The sequence below is a fragment of the Passer domesticus genome, chromosome 2, assembly GCF_036417665.1.
Source record: "Passer domesticus isolate bPasDom1 chromosome 2, bPasDom1.hap1, whole genome shotgun sequence".
NCBI classification, from domain to species: Eukaryota; Metazoa; Chordata; class Aves; order Passeriformes; family Passeridae; genus Passer; species Passer domesticus.
Genome location: NC_087475.1, coordinates 4,712,892 through 4,727,217, shown reverse-complemented (window position 1 = coordinate 4,727,217; position 14,326 = coordinate 4,712,892). Strand labels below are relative to the sequence as shown.

At 45.5% G+C, this 14,326-nt stretch overlaps 1 protein-coding gene and 1 long non-coding RNA gene across 3 annotated transcripts in view; one reads left to right on the top strand and one right to left on the bottom strand.

Annotated features, from left to right (window-relative positions):
* Positions 1-14,326, bottom strand: part of KCNJ6 (potassium inwardly rectifying channel subfamily J member 6) — a 159,633-nt gene that overhangs the window by 70,889 nt on the left and 74,418 nt on the right. The gene's annotated exons all lie outside the window — the stretch shown is intronic.
* Positions 1,747-3,112, top strand: LOC135295167 (uncharacterized). Its single transcript, XR_010357191.1, has 3 exons — positions 1,747-2,100; positions 2,209-2,361; positions 2,764-3,112. It is a non-coding gene; the product is annotated as an uncharacterized LOC135295167 (long non-coding RNA).

Sequence of the window (14,326 nt, the reverse complement as noted above, 5' to 3'; positions counted from 1 at the left end):
CCTGGGTGTTAATTGAGAGAGGGATATTCTTTGGTAATGTAATTATCTACTGCCATTTCTCTTTTGGCTGTCATGCATTCAAGCCTGGCTCAATTATCTATTGTTCCACTGAGTTTATTACTAAGGTCAGGCTCTGCAACACAGAGCAAATTTCTGTCAGTTTGCCTTTGTCTGGCTGTGGCTGTGTGGCAGAGCCCACGAGGGAGTCAGTAATTCTGTCTGCTGAGCTGTGGGTAAATGGTCCTCAAGAAAAACAGTGAAAAGCCACACTGAATAATGAGAATAAAACAAAATCCTGCCCATCTTCTGGTCAGCTGAGCACTGCTCATATTTGTGCAGTGGACAAGACGGGGCCTATGGAAACAAGAGATGGTGTCAGTGTTTAATTAATTGATCCTCCATAATTAATGTCCTCAAGCAGGTGGGAAGGCAAAGTTCTCCTGTACCTTCTGGATAAGCACATTTCCTGATTTCTCTTCTTTTCTCCCTGCCACATCCAGTAAAATATTTTGCCTGAAGCTGACCCTCAGCAAGGAAGATTTCAGCCCAAGCAGTGACTCTGATGGGAGTTAAAATAAGCTGAAAACGTTGCTGTAATGAAAATTACAAGGCAGATTTAACAATAGGTGATACAACTGGGAGCTCCAATTAGATTAATTTGGCCATGTTTAAATGCACTGTGAGCAGGAGGAGGTATCCCTAACTCCTTGTGTTTGCCCAAAGCTAGATTAGGGATTGGGGCAGGAAGCCCAAATATTTGCTTGCCCCTAGGCAAGCAACTGTGGCACATTTAGTCCCTCCTTTAGCCTGAAGAAATTTGTATTAGCAGAGGGTAGAATATCAGGCTGCAACCAGAACTGCAGAATGTTCTGGCCAAGAAGTCACAAGTGAGGAGATGCCAAATGAAGATTTTAGCTGTCACAGGTGCCTGTCAGCCTGCTGGCCTGGAGCAGTCTCTGAGCTGAGAGAAACCTCCAAATGAGAGGCTGGAGCTCCTGGGGAGTGACAGGGGCCAGGCCTGGAGGACTGCTCAGAGGATGCTGCACTTTGGGCTCAGTCCTCCGGCTCCACAGGGATGTCACCGGGCTGACACTCTAGCATTAATAAATGCTAATGGCTTTAATTCCTTCTGGTGTCTCAATAGACCTTAAAACTCAACAATTCTAAAATTTGAACACATCACCAGGTTAGTACTGCCTCCAGCCCTGGGCCCAGCCCAGGGAGGAGCTGGAGCTGCTGCAGAGAGCCCAGAGGAGGCTCCAGGATGAGCAGAGGGATGGAGCAGCTCTGCTGGCAGGAAAGGCTGGCACAGCTGGCATTGTTCACCTGCACAGGAGAAGCTTTGGGCTGAGCTCAGGGTGGCCTTGCAGGGCCTGCAGGAGTCCCAGGAAAGCTGGAGAGAGACAATTTCCAGGGCATGCAGGGACAGCACACAGGGAATGGCTCACAATCGAAAAATTACAAGTTTAGGTGGGATGTTGGGAAAAAATTCTTTCCAGGGAGGGTGGGCAGGCACTGGCACAGGGTGCCCAGAGCAGCTGTGGCTGCCCCTGGATCCCTGGCAGTGCCCAAGGCCAGGTTGGACACTGGGGCTTGGAGCAGCCTGGCACAGTGGAAGGTGTCCCTGCCATGGCAGGAAGATGGAACTGGATGATTTTCAGGTCCCTTCCAACCCAAACCATTCTGGGATTATATGATAGATTGGAAAATCCAAGTGCCAGGTCTATACTGTGCTCTGAAGTGAACTGATCCAAAATTTTCCTTCATGATGCCTGGAACTGCCTTTGACAGGGAAGACCTGAGCGTAGATTGTTCTAACCAGGCCTTCTGGAAATGTGATGAGCTCTCCTTCAGAGGTGAAAGACTCTGCCAGTGCTGCTGACTCTCTTAACAGCACTTGTGGGAGTACTTTATTATTCAGTTTATTCAGAGCATGATAAACGTCCTAAAAAGTGTTGTTCTAAATAATGAGCTCAACCTCGACAATGTGCAAAAGGCAGAAATCAAATCTTCAAAGATAACCCACAAAGGTACTTGAATGAGGAGTCACTTCATTTATTCTCACAGTGCCTTCTGAAAACAAAGCCAGCAGATTAACAGGTGAGTTTGCCATTAGCTTTGCATTTTCATTCTATTTAATTGTATATTAATAGCTTTTGTCTGATATGAATTATTTTCAAGTAAGAGAATGATTTTTTGATGTGCAAGGTGTGATTGATATGTAAATATGGCCAAAATTCAGGAAATGCAGGAAGAAGGATGAAGTGAAGAACTGTTCTTGACGGGAGATTGAATTAGAAAACAATCATGAGATGTGAGCTTTCTTTTCTCCTGAAGGAATGGGAGATGAAGATAATAAAGGTATTGTTGCATGTGCTGAATTAATTTAATTTTTCTAATTAGGGTGAGTTATCAGATGCTGGAAATTTCCTAATGTTGCTCCATATTTCTCCTTGCTGCTTCCCCATCAAAACAGCTCTGTTTAGTGTGACAAAATCCCTACAAATTTATTTGCCTTGCTGACTTCCTTTGCTCCTTTGGGCTTCCCTGAGCTCTTTCTTTCTCCATAATTTGGAGACTTTAAGCAGTGTTTAATCAATCCAGGATAGCCCAAGGTTTCATTAGTGTTGCTTGGCTCTCCCCGTGGTGGCCCTTTCTATAATGAAGCAGCTCCAATTATCTCACCTTTCCAAAGGGTGACTGGAATTGAGGCTGCTGAGATATTTGCACTGTCCCTTCTTCATTTTTTGGGCTTACCCACAGGCCACAAGACTCACAGGTGGCAGAAAATGAAAATGGAAGTGTGCTGATCTAAACTGGGAAGAGGCAGAGAGAGACAGAAAAAGGGAGTGTTCCCTATTTAATGAAGAAAAATGGGAGGAAAGAGGATGCAACTTCTTCAAGGGAGCTGCAGCTCAGAGCATGATGTGGCTTTTTGCAAACAGGTTGGTTTAGGTGAGTTATTCCTGAATTTGGGGAGTGTGCAGCTTTTGATTTCTGCTTTAAAGTCACCCTGCCCCAGAGGAATGGGGCACAGATATCAGCCAGCAGTGTCACAGGGTCCCTAAGGTACCTGCTCCTCCTCAAGCTGCCCTGCAGGAAAGTAGGAGAAGGGGCAAAGTGAGACCTTTCCCCTCTGTTCAGCAGCTGCAAAATCAAGGAAATCTGTGCAGTGCAGAAGGAAACGTAGCAGAGTTGAACATCAATCTCCTTGCCTGAAGGTCTTTCTGGTACCTGTCCAAACAATTGGGAAGGATGAAGGAAGAGAAAATAAGAAGCCTTGGGAAGAAGGTGGTGGGCAGGTTCAGACTGAAAAATTCTCTGCTGTTGAAACAGAATTTTGATGCACTCTTTTTCTGATAAAATGGTTATTTGGAAGTCTTAGAGATGTGTGAATGTGCCTGGTCAGGAAGTTTCTCTGCTTTCTTGATGGTCCAGTGAGCAGCTGTCATGAATGGTTCCTATTTTTCAGAATCATGGAATGGTTTGGGTTGGAAGAATCATCCAGTGCCACCCCTGCCATGGCAGGGACACCTTCCACTGTGCCAGGCTGCTCCAGCCCCAGTGTCCAACCTGGCCTTGGGCACTGCCAGGGATCCAGGGGCAGCCACAGCTGCTCTGGGCACCCTGTGCCAGGGCCTGCCCACCCAGCCAGGGAACAATTCCTGCCCAACATCCCATCCACCCCTGTCCTCCTTTATCTTAAAACCATTCCTTGTGTCTTGGCACTCCATGCCCCTGTGAAAAATCCCTCTCCAGCTCTTTTGGAGCTCCTTTAAATACTCGGAGGGGTTCTAAGTTCTCAAAATTCTCTTTATTTCTCCTTGCAGAGCCTTGTCACCCTGCTCTGCCTTTCTGCTGCAGAGAGAAGAGTCAAAGCCAAGAAACAGCAACCCAGAAAAATCTGTATTTTGTGCTGAGGCTTCCAAATACCAAGTGAAAAGGGAAAAAAAAATTCCTTAACACTTCAAGGCAAGGTCTAACTTCCCTCTGTGTTCCCATCACTGAAGTGCACATCAACACTAAGTTACTATGTCTTTAATTAGGTTTTGTGTTATTTTGACAGTTCATCATCCTCTTCTCGAATTATATAGGAATTTGGATATGCTCTGCTTGTTTCTGAGGGCAGAAATTTAATTGCAGGAATTTTGTTCTCAGGTTGTCTTGAGAAGTTTTTCTGTCAGTGTGACTTACCAGTGCTTTCTCTGCAGTGACAACTGTTGAAATGTATTCTTAGTTAGCCAAAAAAAAAGCACTATTGTTAAGGATAATGAGAAGAAAGCTTTGACATGCAATGAAAACCTCTGCTAGTAGCAGAATTAAGGCTTGTTTTACCATGGTTTGCTGGGAAGTTGTTTAATTTTCACATAGAATCATTAAGGTTGGAGAAGACCTCCAGGATCATCGAGTCCAACCTTTACATGGGACATGAAATTTGAATATTTAAAATACTTATTTTGACTGTCAAGTGAAAAGAGCTGGAGATGTGATGTGCAGGCCTGCTCTGGATGGATTTATTGGATTTAATCAGTGAGGCTTAGGGGACTCTAGGTTCACATTGGGAAGAAAACTCATCTTTCCCTTGCAAAGACTTTCCAAAATGCTGCAGGGCACAGCCAGAGATGTAGAAATGTGCACTGCTGCCCCAGAAATACTCATGTGGGTTATTTCTCCCTAAGCCAGGTCTCTGAGGCACCTCAGATCTCATTGCGGCAGCAGTTTTCATCTGCTTAAATGGCTGAGATCATGAGTGATACCTGCAGAAAATGAGAAAATTCACTTGATATTCCATGACACAGAGAACATCTTGGCTTTTGATCACTTGCAGGAAAACGAGGAGGGAGCAAGAAGAGAATGTGAATAATTAAACCCATTGACTAATGCCTTCCTGTAGTTTCAAAGTGCTAAGTCTGATATAGCTGTTTAATTTCAAAGGCAACTGAATTAAGTTTCCTCTGTTTGTAGAGCAGAACTTGGAACCAACAAGACAACAGCAGGCAAGAGCAAAATGAGTGATTTTCTCCCAGGTCAGCACTTAGCACGCTCAGAGTTAAACATTTGCTGGAGATTATGTTTCTAAATCATTTAGAGCCCGAGTTCACTGCTAATCCTGAAACAGGAGGAATGGAAGACCTTTCTTTGCATGGAACATTTTAGACTCAGGACCCTCAGGGGAAAAGGAAGGGTTTCTTTCTGCAGGAAGCCAAAATCTCCACACGAGAGATTGGTGGTGACACAGCACGTCCCACTTCAGACTCATTTTGCAGCTACACTCCCAATCTTTGGTCAGGATTTGCTTCCTCTCCAGGAACGGGACAAGGGATTGCAAAGGAGGGAATGAGTCTCAAGAGATCTGATTTTGAGCTGGAGTTCAGACCCTGGGGTTTAACTCCTGGTCTGTCCTACTCCTTTCTGCTCTTGATGGCTTGGAATGTAGAAATTATATGAAGGATGTGAATGGACACAGCTCAGTGAAGGTAAAAGGAAAAGAATCCCTGGGAGAAGATGGCAGTCTTCTTCAGGACAGGGAGAGAGCCCAGAGGAGGCTCCAGGATGAGCAGAGGGATGGAGCAGCTCTGCTGGCAGGAAAGGCTGGCACAGCTGGCATTGTTCACCTGCACAGGAGAAGCTTTGGGCTGAGCTCAGGGTGGCCTTGCAGGGCCTGCAGGAGCCCCAGGAAAGCTGGAGAGAGACAATTTCCAGGGCATGCAGGGACAGGACACAGGGAATGGCTCCCAGTGCCAGAGGGCAGGGCTGGATTGGATCTTGGGAATGAGGACTTGTTCCCTGTGAGGGTGGGCAGGGCTGGGATGGAATTCCCAGAGCAGCTGGGGCTGCCCCTGGATCCCTGGCAGTGCCCAAGGCCAGGTTGGACACTGGGGCTGGAGCAGCCTGGCACAGTGGAAGGTGTCCCTGCCATGGCAGGGGTGGCACTGGATGATCTTTAAGATCCCTTCCAACCCAAACCATTCCGGGATTCTTGCCTCTGCACCTCTCCCAGGCTATAACTTGCTATTTAAAATGAAGAAGGATCTGTACCAAAGCACAGCTTTGATGTCATCCAGCACTGGTTGGTTCTGCAAACATCCCTGTTCCAGGAGTATCCCTTGAACACCAGAAAAATTATTTACATGGCCATGAGATTATTTCCCTGTGCTGGAAAGCTGAACAGATTTGTCTGGTGTCACTCAGTGGACAATCTTCTTGGCCTTGTGAGTTGGCTTGAAAAATTGATTCCATTCTCCTGGTTATAGTTATTGGGATTTTTCCTTCTCCCTGAAAGTCTTGTGAGGCTCTGAGGCAGCTGCATGTCTGGCACTGACCTGACTAATGAAGGGATGGAGCCAGCCATCCTTTCCAAGTTTAAGAATCGCCTCCTCGATCCTCCTAAACTTGGAAAATCCAGAAAATGGTGCTTCCCTGATGCCTTGTGCAGGCTGCCCCAGAGCAGAGGCTGGGCAGAGCTAAAGAATAAAGCAGGGATTTATCAAAAGGATCTCCTCCATGGATCCACCTTGGGCAGCACCAGAGCCCAGCCAGGGCTGCACCCAAGATGAACCCAAATGGTCCCAAAATGAACCCAGGATGAACCCAAATGGTCCCAAAATGCACGAGCGCTGCCGGGGTCTCTCCCTGGGCTCAGCTCTGCTCCATGTGCACATTGCAGTTCAGTGTCCAATCCCAGCTGCAGCCCCTGCAGTCCCATCCTGCTTGTTTTTCTCTCTGCAGCCCACGGGGTTTGTGCTCCTGGGCTGAGATTTGGATCATTTGTCCTTGGTGCCCAGCTGGAGCAGGAATTGTTTTGTCTCCCTGCTCTGTGCACAGAGCTCACCATCCCATAATGTGAAGCTCAGACCCACACACTGAAGCAGCACAGAATGTGAAAAACAGAAAAGCTCAAACCTGAGGCATCCTCCCTTCTAATTATAAATCTTGTGAGGACATGGAGGCTGGTTTTCCATCTTTTATTGGTAATCAATAAAAGGAGGAGGAGACCTTTTAGTCTCCAGATTGTTCCAGCCTGAGGGCAAGGCTGATGGCACAGCATTCCTAGTGGAGAGCCTGAGCTTTCCATGAGCAGGAATATCTGTTCCCAGAGAGCTGACAAGCTCAGAAATCAGCTCCTTTTCCTTCTGCCCAGCCCTTGGTTTTATCTCATTGAACAAAACTTGGACACTAAAGCAAATATTTTGCTGCAGCTGAGGTTGTGCCCACTTCCCAGCTCTCACAGGACCTCAGCTCCTGTGCACAGAAATCAGACATTTCATCTCCCAGTCAGTAAATGTGGCTTTGGCAGAAAAGCAGAATGTGCCTGCGTGACAACCTCGAAGGAGGGAACTCTGCTCTGAAATCAGTGTAACAAGAAGAGGGGTGAAGACTGCAAAATACACTTTTGCTCTTTGTCAAGAGGAGGATAATTTAGGGAATTGATGTTGCCCCTCAGTCCTGTGCCTTCTCCTTTCACCCTGAGAACTCTGCATCAGGCTGTGATGCAACCTGTGTTATTAAAATGGAATTCCTGGCTGTGTGAGTTCAAACAGCCAGTCCTGATCCAATGTGTGTCACCCAAAGGATGTCACTTTGCATCCTCCTCCCTGAAACACTTAGACTTACAAAGAAGTCCTGATGTGTTTTCACATGAAATAAGCTGAAGAATTCAGCCAGCAGGCTGCAAAACTCTTAAAAGATTTTTTATTTAAAGGGCTCTTCAGGAAAATACTACTGGGAGAATGACACACATGGGTCTTCCTCAGCTCGTGGTGTGGAGTCACAGCAGCTGCTGTGTTTCCTTCTGTATTTTTTAGATGAGCTCTCAGCACAAATCTTCCCTCTCCGTGGAGGGGGAAGTCGGATGTTAATTGGAACAGAAACCTTAATTCTCTGTGATGCAAATCCCAGCACACAGAGCGTGCTGCACTGCGCTTGCAAAACATGCTAAGTACCAAGAGGCTTTTCACAGAAGTATTTTTTCAGTTTTTTGAAAACTGTTCTTGTATTGCATTCCACTTTCAGCACCACTAGAAGATGACACACGGTGAAGATCCCGTGGGCTGAGTGCGCTGCACTCCCAGGCTCGCTTTGTTCCACACTACATTCCTGTTTCCTGCAGGGATTGGGATTTCCCTCGCAGCCTTCCCTGCCCCTCCTCTGGCTGCTCCACAGCAAACTGCCTCGGTGGCTCTGTGGTCTGGTTTTGACTGGGATAGAGTTAATTTTCTTCTCAGCAGCTGTGTTTGGGATTTGTGATTAACAACCCAGGGGTATTTCAGCTGTTCCTGACCACTGCTTGCACTGAATCAAGGTCTGTATTTTGTTCTTACCAAGGCCCTCAGGAACAAACTTCATATTTAAAGGTTTTGGAGTTAATTTAGTGAAGGAAATTATTTTCACTCGACAATATATTAGATGTAAGTACTCAATTTCTTTCTTTTATTATCTCTCCACAAGGAGCTTCTTTTTCTGTCACAATAAATGAATGGCTGGACAACTCTGAATATCCTGCCTAGAAAGCTGTAAACTATAGGGCTCTTTGCGCGTTTGACCACAGTTTTCCAAATTTTCTGGATTTGATTAGGAAGGATAAGATAAATTTTAAAATATTTTTACCTCTAAGGGTGACAGAGATAAAAGCAAACCTTGACTTCACCAGCTTGGATGCCAGTCTCCCCAATTTTTTTTTTTCTGTTGGAAATGGAGGGAAAAAGTTTTCCCCAGAGCTCCCTAATCCAGATTCCCAAAATGGATATTTTAACCTATGCAGAAGCCTTGGAAGAGAAGCTGACACAGCACTGGGAGTTAGGTGGTGTCAGTGCTTGCTTTGATATTTCATTAAATGCCCCCTGGACAATGTTAGGCAAAGGGAAACAGCTGGCAAACGTCAAGGAAAGGCTAAAATTAAATTCCTTTGTGAGGAACATGGGTGGATTTTCCAAGCAGGCAGTGTTTGATGGTGCTACAGGAAAGTTTTCTATTTGCCCATATTTCATGGAGGCAGGGAAATGGGGAGAATTGATTCTTGTAAAGGAATTAGGGGACTACAGATTCAATTCTCATTTGCTCCTTTCATGGGAAAGAGTTTGCTCCTTTCATGGAGCAATTGCCAAGGATTGATCTCCAGCCTGACCTGCTGTGTTCCCATTGCAAAGATCATGAGAATATTTGAGACCAAACTACAGCCTGGAAAGCCGTAAGAGCTCTGAATGGAAGGAAAATGGAATATATGTACGAGCTTGATTTAGCTCCAAAATGCAGATTATTAAAAGTGCCTTCTTGATGACACAATCCAAGTGACATTTAATGAAAAATGGGATCTTTTGAAGTGGAAGGATTGGAAAATATCTCAGTGATAGCAATGAAAACAAGACACCAAACTGCCCTGCATACGAGGATCATACATCACTAAAATAAATGAAGGTATTAGGAATAAAGGACTAATTGTATTTTGGGAGGTGAACAAAGGAAGAAATAGCTAATGCTTCTATGACACAGTTTGAGGGTCATGTTTTTCTCTCTCTCTTTTTTTTTTTTTAACCAGCAGGAAAGTGTCACAAAAATGGCACACCCAAAACCCCCTCACAAAATGGGTGGTTGTATTTTGTTTTTAAGGACTTTTTTTTCTCAGTGACTGAATCAGTGTTTCAGTAATAACCATCAGATAAAGACTCCCAGGGATCTGAGGTCCTCTTGATATCTCTTGTCAGGGAAATTTGCCAGGCTCTTTCTGTCTATTCCTTTAGAGGGAGGGGGTGACAGGCATTTATTTGGCTTTTATTTCTCTCTCTGGGAAAACTCCGTGTCTGTCCACGTAAAACTATCTTTGTATCCATTTGTTCATGCCCATATATGTATCACTCTTTTCCTAATAAACACAGGTACAAGATGCTGTTAATTCAACAATTTGGAACACTGCAATCAAATTAAATTGATGTATTAATATTACTGCTCATTGCAAGCAAGAGCATATGCTGAATTTTATGCCCATTTTATTAGGATCAGCAGGTTCCTTGTTACATTTGAAGCTGGAACTTAACAGATAGGTTTTATTTGCATTTCGTGGGCACCAATTCAATTGCAGGAGCTGCTCTGCCAGGCATCGTGAGGTGCTTGGGGGCAAGGTTTGATTTGGATCTCTGCTTGTCTCTCCTTAGTGCTGGTGTGGTGCTTCAAAAGCTCTGCTTGTGCGAGCGACAGATTTCACTCAGTCCCAGCTAGGAGAGATAAAACCTCTGCTTTCCTTCAGAAATCCTTCTTGCTGTGAACTGGCACTAAGAGAACCCTGGGCTCTTCAAGCACTGATGAAGGAAGGGGGTTCAGGAGAAATTCTGGATTTTCCTGCCATAACATCCACTTGGCAGTGACTGCCAGCTGCCATGGAGCTGTGTTGTCTGCTGGCTCTGCACCCTGAGACTCAGTGCTATTTCTGAGCTGCCTTCAAAACCCTCACTCCCCGCAAAGGAGCGCTAAAAACCTCTCCCTGTGCCTGAGCATTCTTTGGGAATTCGATGAAAGGATCACCCCAGGGCGTTTCTGACTGAAGGCAGTGCGAGCAGCTCCTGTGGATGTGCTGCTCACTGAGTGCTTAATGGCATTTTGGCACATCCCTGAGGGCCTTTTCTGGCACAAATACAGAGCTCTGCACCTCTGGCCCCAGGGGATCTGCCAGGAGATGCTTACTGGGTTTGTGCTGGGGAGCTGTGATTCCTCTTCCCTTTTACCCTTCTGCTCAGAGCTGCCTCCACTGCAAATATGCAGAGAAACCTTCCTAACTGGAAAGTTTCATGGAATCACAGAATGCTTTGGGTTGGAAGGGATGCCTTCCACTAAATCAGGATGCTCCAAGCCCTGTCCAAGCTGGCCTTGGACATTTCCAGGGATGGAGCAGCCACAGCTTCTCTGGGTGTTTTTTTGAACTGAGCCATGCACACAGAAAAGAGAATTGCTGTTCATGCCCTAATAATGGAAAGTAAAATTAAGCTTCTGAACTGAGTGTTTACTGGTGTTTTCCAGTCCCATCTTAAAGGCCAAATGGACACCAGGCTGCTTTCAGTCCAGTGGAGGGGTGGAGAGCCCCAAAATTCAAACAGCACGTGAACTGTAGAACCAGATTTTGTATGAGAACAGCAGTTTTTCTTGTCAACCTTAAAAAAACCCAAACAAAACAACACTTTCTAGTGGGAAATACATACGGAGAAGGCACCATTTTCACAGGAACAATTCCATTCCACCAGTTCCTTGTGTTTCCAAGTGAGATGATGTGTGGCTGCTGCTGAGGGTACAGCAGGGCAGCGCATTCCTCACGTGTGAAAGGAATAACAGGATTAGGCTCGAGTGACCAACACTGCCTTGGCTTCCTGTCCCGGGTGTGCTGGCAGCGATTCCTCTCAGGATAACTGGGATATTTCCATTTTTTGGGGAGCTGGCAATGAGCACTGAAGGTGGCCTGAGGTGTTTCTGTTAACAGGCTCAGTTACATTTCTACAGTGATGTGTCTCAGAAGACAACTCTGCTTCTGCCCCAGGCACAGAAATCTGTTCCCAGCTTTTCCCTAAATATCTTTTGGGTTCTCCAGCAAGTCTCATTAGCAGATTTATTTGACTCTGGCACATGACCATTGAAACCAGGGGCGTTGCTGCCCCTCAAACACACAGGTTGCTGCAGTGCCCCACAGCTCTTTTGGAAATACAAACCCACGTTTGCACCTCAGTCACGCCCTGAAGTCCTTTGGAAAGGTAAAAAGAATGTTTCCAAGGAGCTGAAATAACGTGGCAGTGCCTTTAAACAGCAACAAAATTAAATAAATTGAATTCTTATTGCCAAACATTCTTGGTAAATTGGCTATTTTCTTTTTGCCCACAAACAGCTAAAAAGGGATTATTAAATCTAAGGAATATGAAGAGCTTGAATCAGATCCAGAGTTAAAGCTGGAAATAATTCTGTCCCTAATCCTCTCTGTGGTGCCCTGTGGTAAGATTGGTTGTCATGCCAAATTCTAATAGTCTGCTTTCATCCTCCTTGGACAGCCAGGACAAATTGGCCAGGGCACATTTTCACTGCATTTGGGCTTCTCATTGCACTCCTAGTTAGTTTTGGGAGGAGCATTTCAAATGTTCCTATCATTATCACCTGAAAAGAAGTTTCCTCACTGTATAAACACTAAATGGAAATGGAAGTTCGGGGTTGGTTATGGAATACATAATTTTTTATTGACTTTTAAACAAAATTATTTTACTGTTGTACATTTAAGTAATGCTTAAGGTGTTATCAAAGCTTCAAACTGCAGGCTCTTAATCTTTTGTTTCTATTCATGTATCTTTTTTTTGGCTTTAATCAGTGAATTTCTTGGCTTGGAAATCTTTCACACATAGCAACACCTTCAAACTGTGCATGCAATGTATTGATATAGAGATGTGTGGAAGGCATTTGGGTACTGAAATCCTCTTGAAATATTTTTAAACAACCTTGGAAATGTGTATATAACATATCATCTCTGTAGCAACGTTCTTTAAAGACAAATTAGTGGGTTTACCCCTTCTTATACCTACTGGTATGGAAATGGACTAACTGTGAGAGATGGGGAGGTGCTGGCAATGAAATCACTGATACCAAGTTCAGATTCCCTGTGAGATCTGATGATTTTTTTTTTTTCCAGCTGAAAATAAGAGGTATAGCCAAGGTCTGCTGCAGTGATTCATTGATTGACCTCTCCAGAGCTGGGTGGCAGCTGCTCCAGCAAATGTTGCTGCTGCTGGTCAATAACTGGGAGGGCTTTAGACAGTCCCTGCTGTCCCTGGTCACCCTGCCCAGGCTTTCTTTTCGTGCTAATTGGAGAAACTGGCTTGGGACCAGCTGGAGAATCAGACAATGGAAGAAGTGGGTCAGACACCTTTGATTAGTTCTTGAAGCAGAGAGGAATTTCTCCCAGGTTTTCTGGCTGCTCCCTGCGCTCCTGCTTATGGTTGGCAGTTGACAGGAAGGAAATAATTTCCCTGGGTCTGTAACTGCAGTGGAAAACAGGCAGAAAGTCTGGAATGTCTGCAGGAATCACAGAATGGGTTGGGTTGCAAGGGACCTTAGAGATGATTCGGTTCCACCCCTGCCATGGGCAGGGACCCCTTCCACTGTCCCAGGGTGCTCCAAATCCTGTCCAGTCTGGCCTTGGACACTAACAGGGATGAGGAACCCACAACTTCCCGGGAAAACTGTTCCAATGCCTCTCTACCCTCACAGCAAAAAATTTCTTCCTAATATCCCATCTAACTCTACTCCCTTTCAGTGTGAAGCCATTCCTCCTTGTCCTGTCACTCCATCCCTTGGAGTAATCTCTCTCCATCTTTCTTGTTGGTTCCCTTCAGGTACTGAAGTGAGTTACTAATCAATAAAGAGCATAAGAAATAAAATTCCAATACTTTTCTGCTAAATTATCTCCTGCTCTGAGTTGCATAAGTGGTTTTAGTTTCTCTGATCCTGTGCCCTGGGGCAGGGACTGCGTTTGTTTTCAATGTCTGTAGGGAGCACAGAACATCACAGTTCTTATCAGCTTTACAAACAAGTGATGTGAGTTTGTCAGACTGTGAGAGCATGAATGGCTCAGGATGGGGAGTTCACTTCAGACACTGCACTTAAAAATAGGTGTGTGCTCCTCAGGGATGTCCTTCCCAAGACTTCTGGTCCAGCCGTGAGGGAGTTGCTAATCCTGCTCTGGTACAGAGTTAAATCAGGCAGATGATCCCAGAGGGACCCGAAGGACCTGGGAGTGGATGGGTGATGGCAGGGATGAACCTTCCCAGGAGGATCCACAAAACCCTGCAGGCTGAGCTGCCTCTGCTGCCACTGAAGGGAAAGGCTGGCTCTGCTTAGTCCAGACCAAGTGCTTCAGTAATTGTCAGCTGCTTAATTGATGGTGGGGCAGACTGAGCCTGAAATGTCCTGGAGACTGCTGATTATTCCCTTAAAACCCCTGCTGTGAGCTGCAGTGCTTGGAGAGGATGATCAGAACATCTTGGAACATCCTGTTTGCCCAGGACAAGCCTTTCCCACTCTCCTCCAGACCCATCACCTGACCAGGGTGGTTTTGTGCCTGGTGTGACCTTCCAGGCTGTTTTTTACTATGAGCCAGGTCTAACCCAGCTGGTTTAAAACCAGCAGGGAATGTTGGCAGGACTCACGGCCACAACAGGGAATGCACTGCAGCATCCTGAGGCTCCAGTGCAATGATCTACCCACACCAGCTGAGCCTGGTGCATGATGAGGACTTTAAAGTTTGTCCTGGAATACTGGGGGCAAAAAAACCCAAATAAACTTATAATGGCTAATTAGATAAAAAATA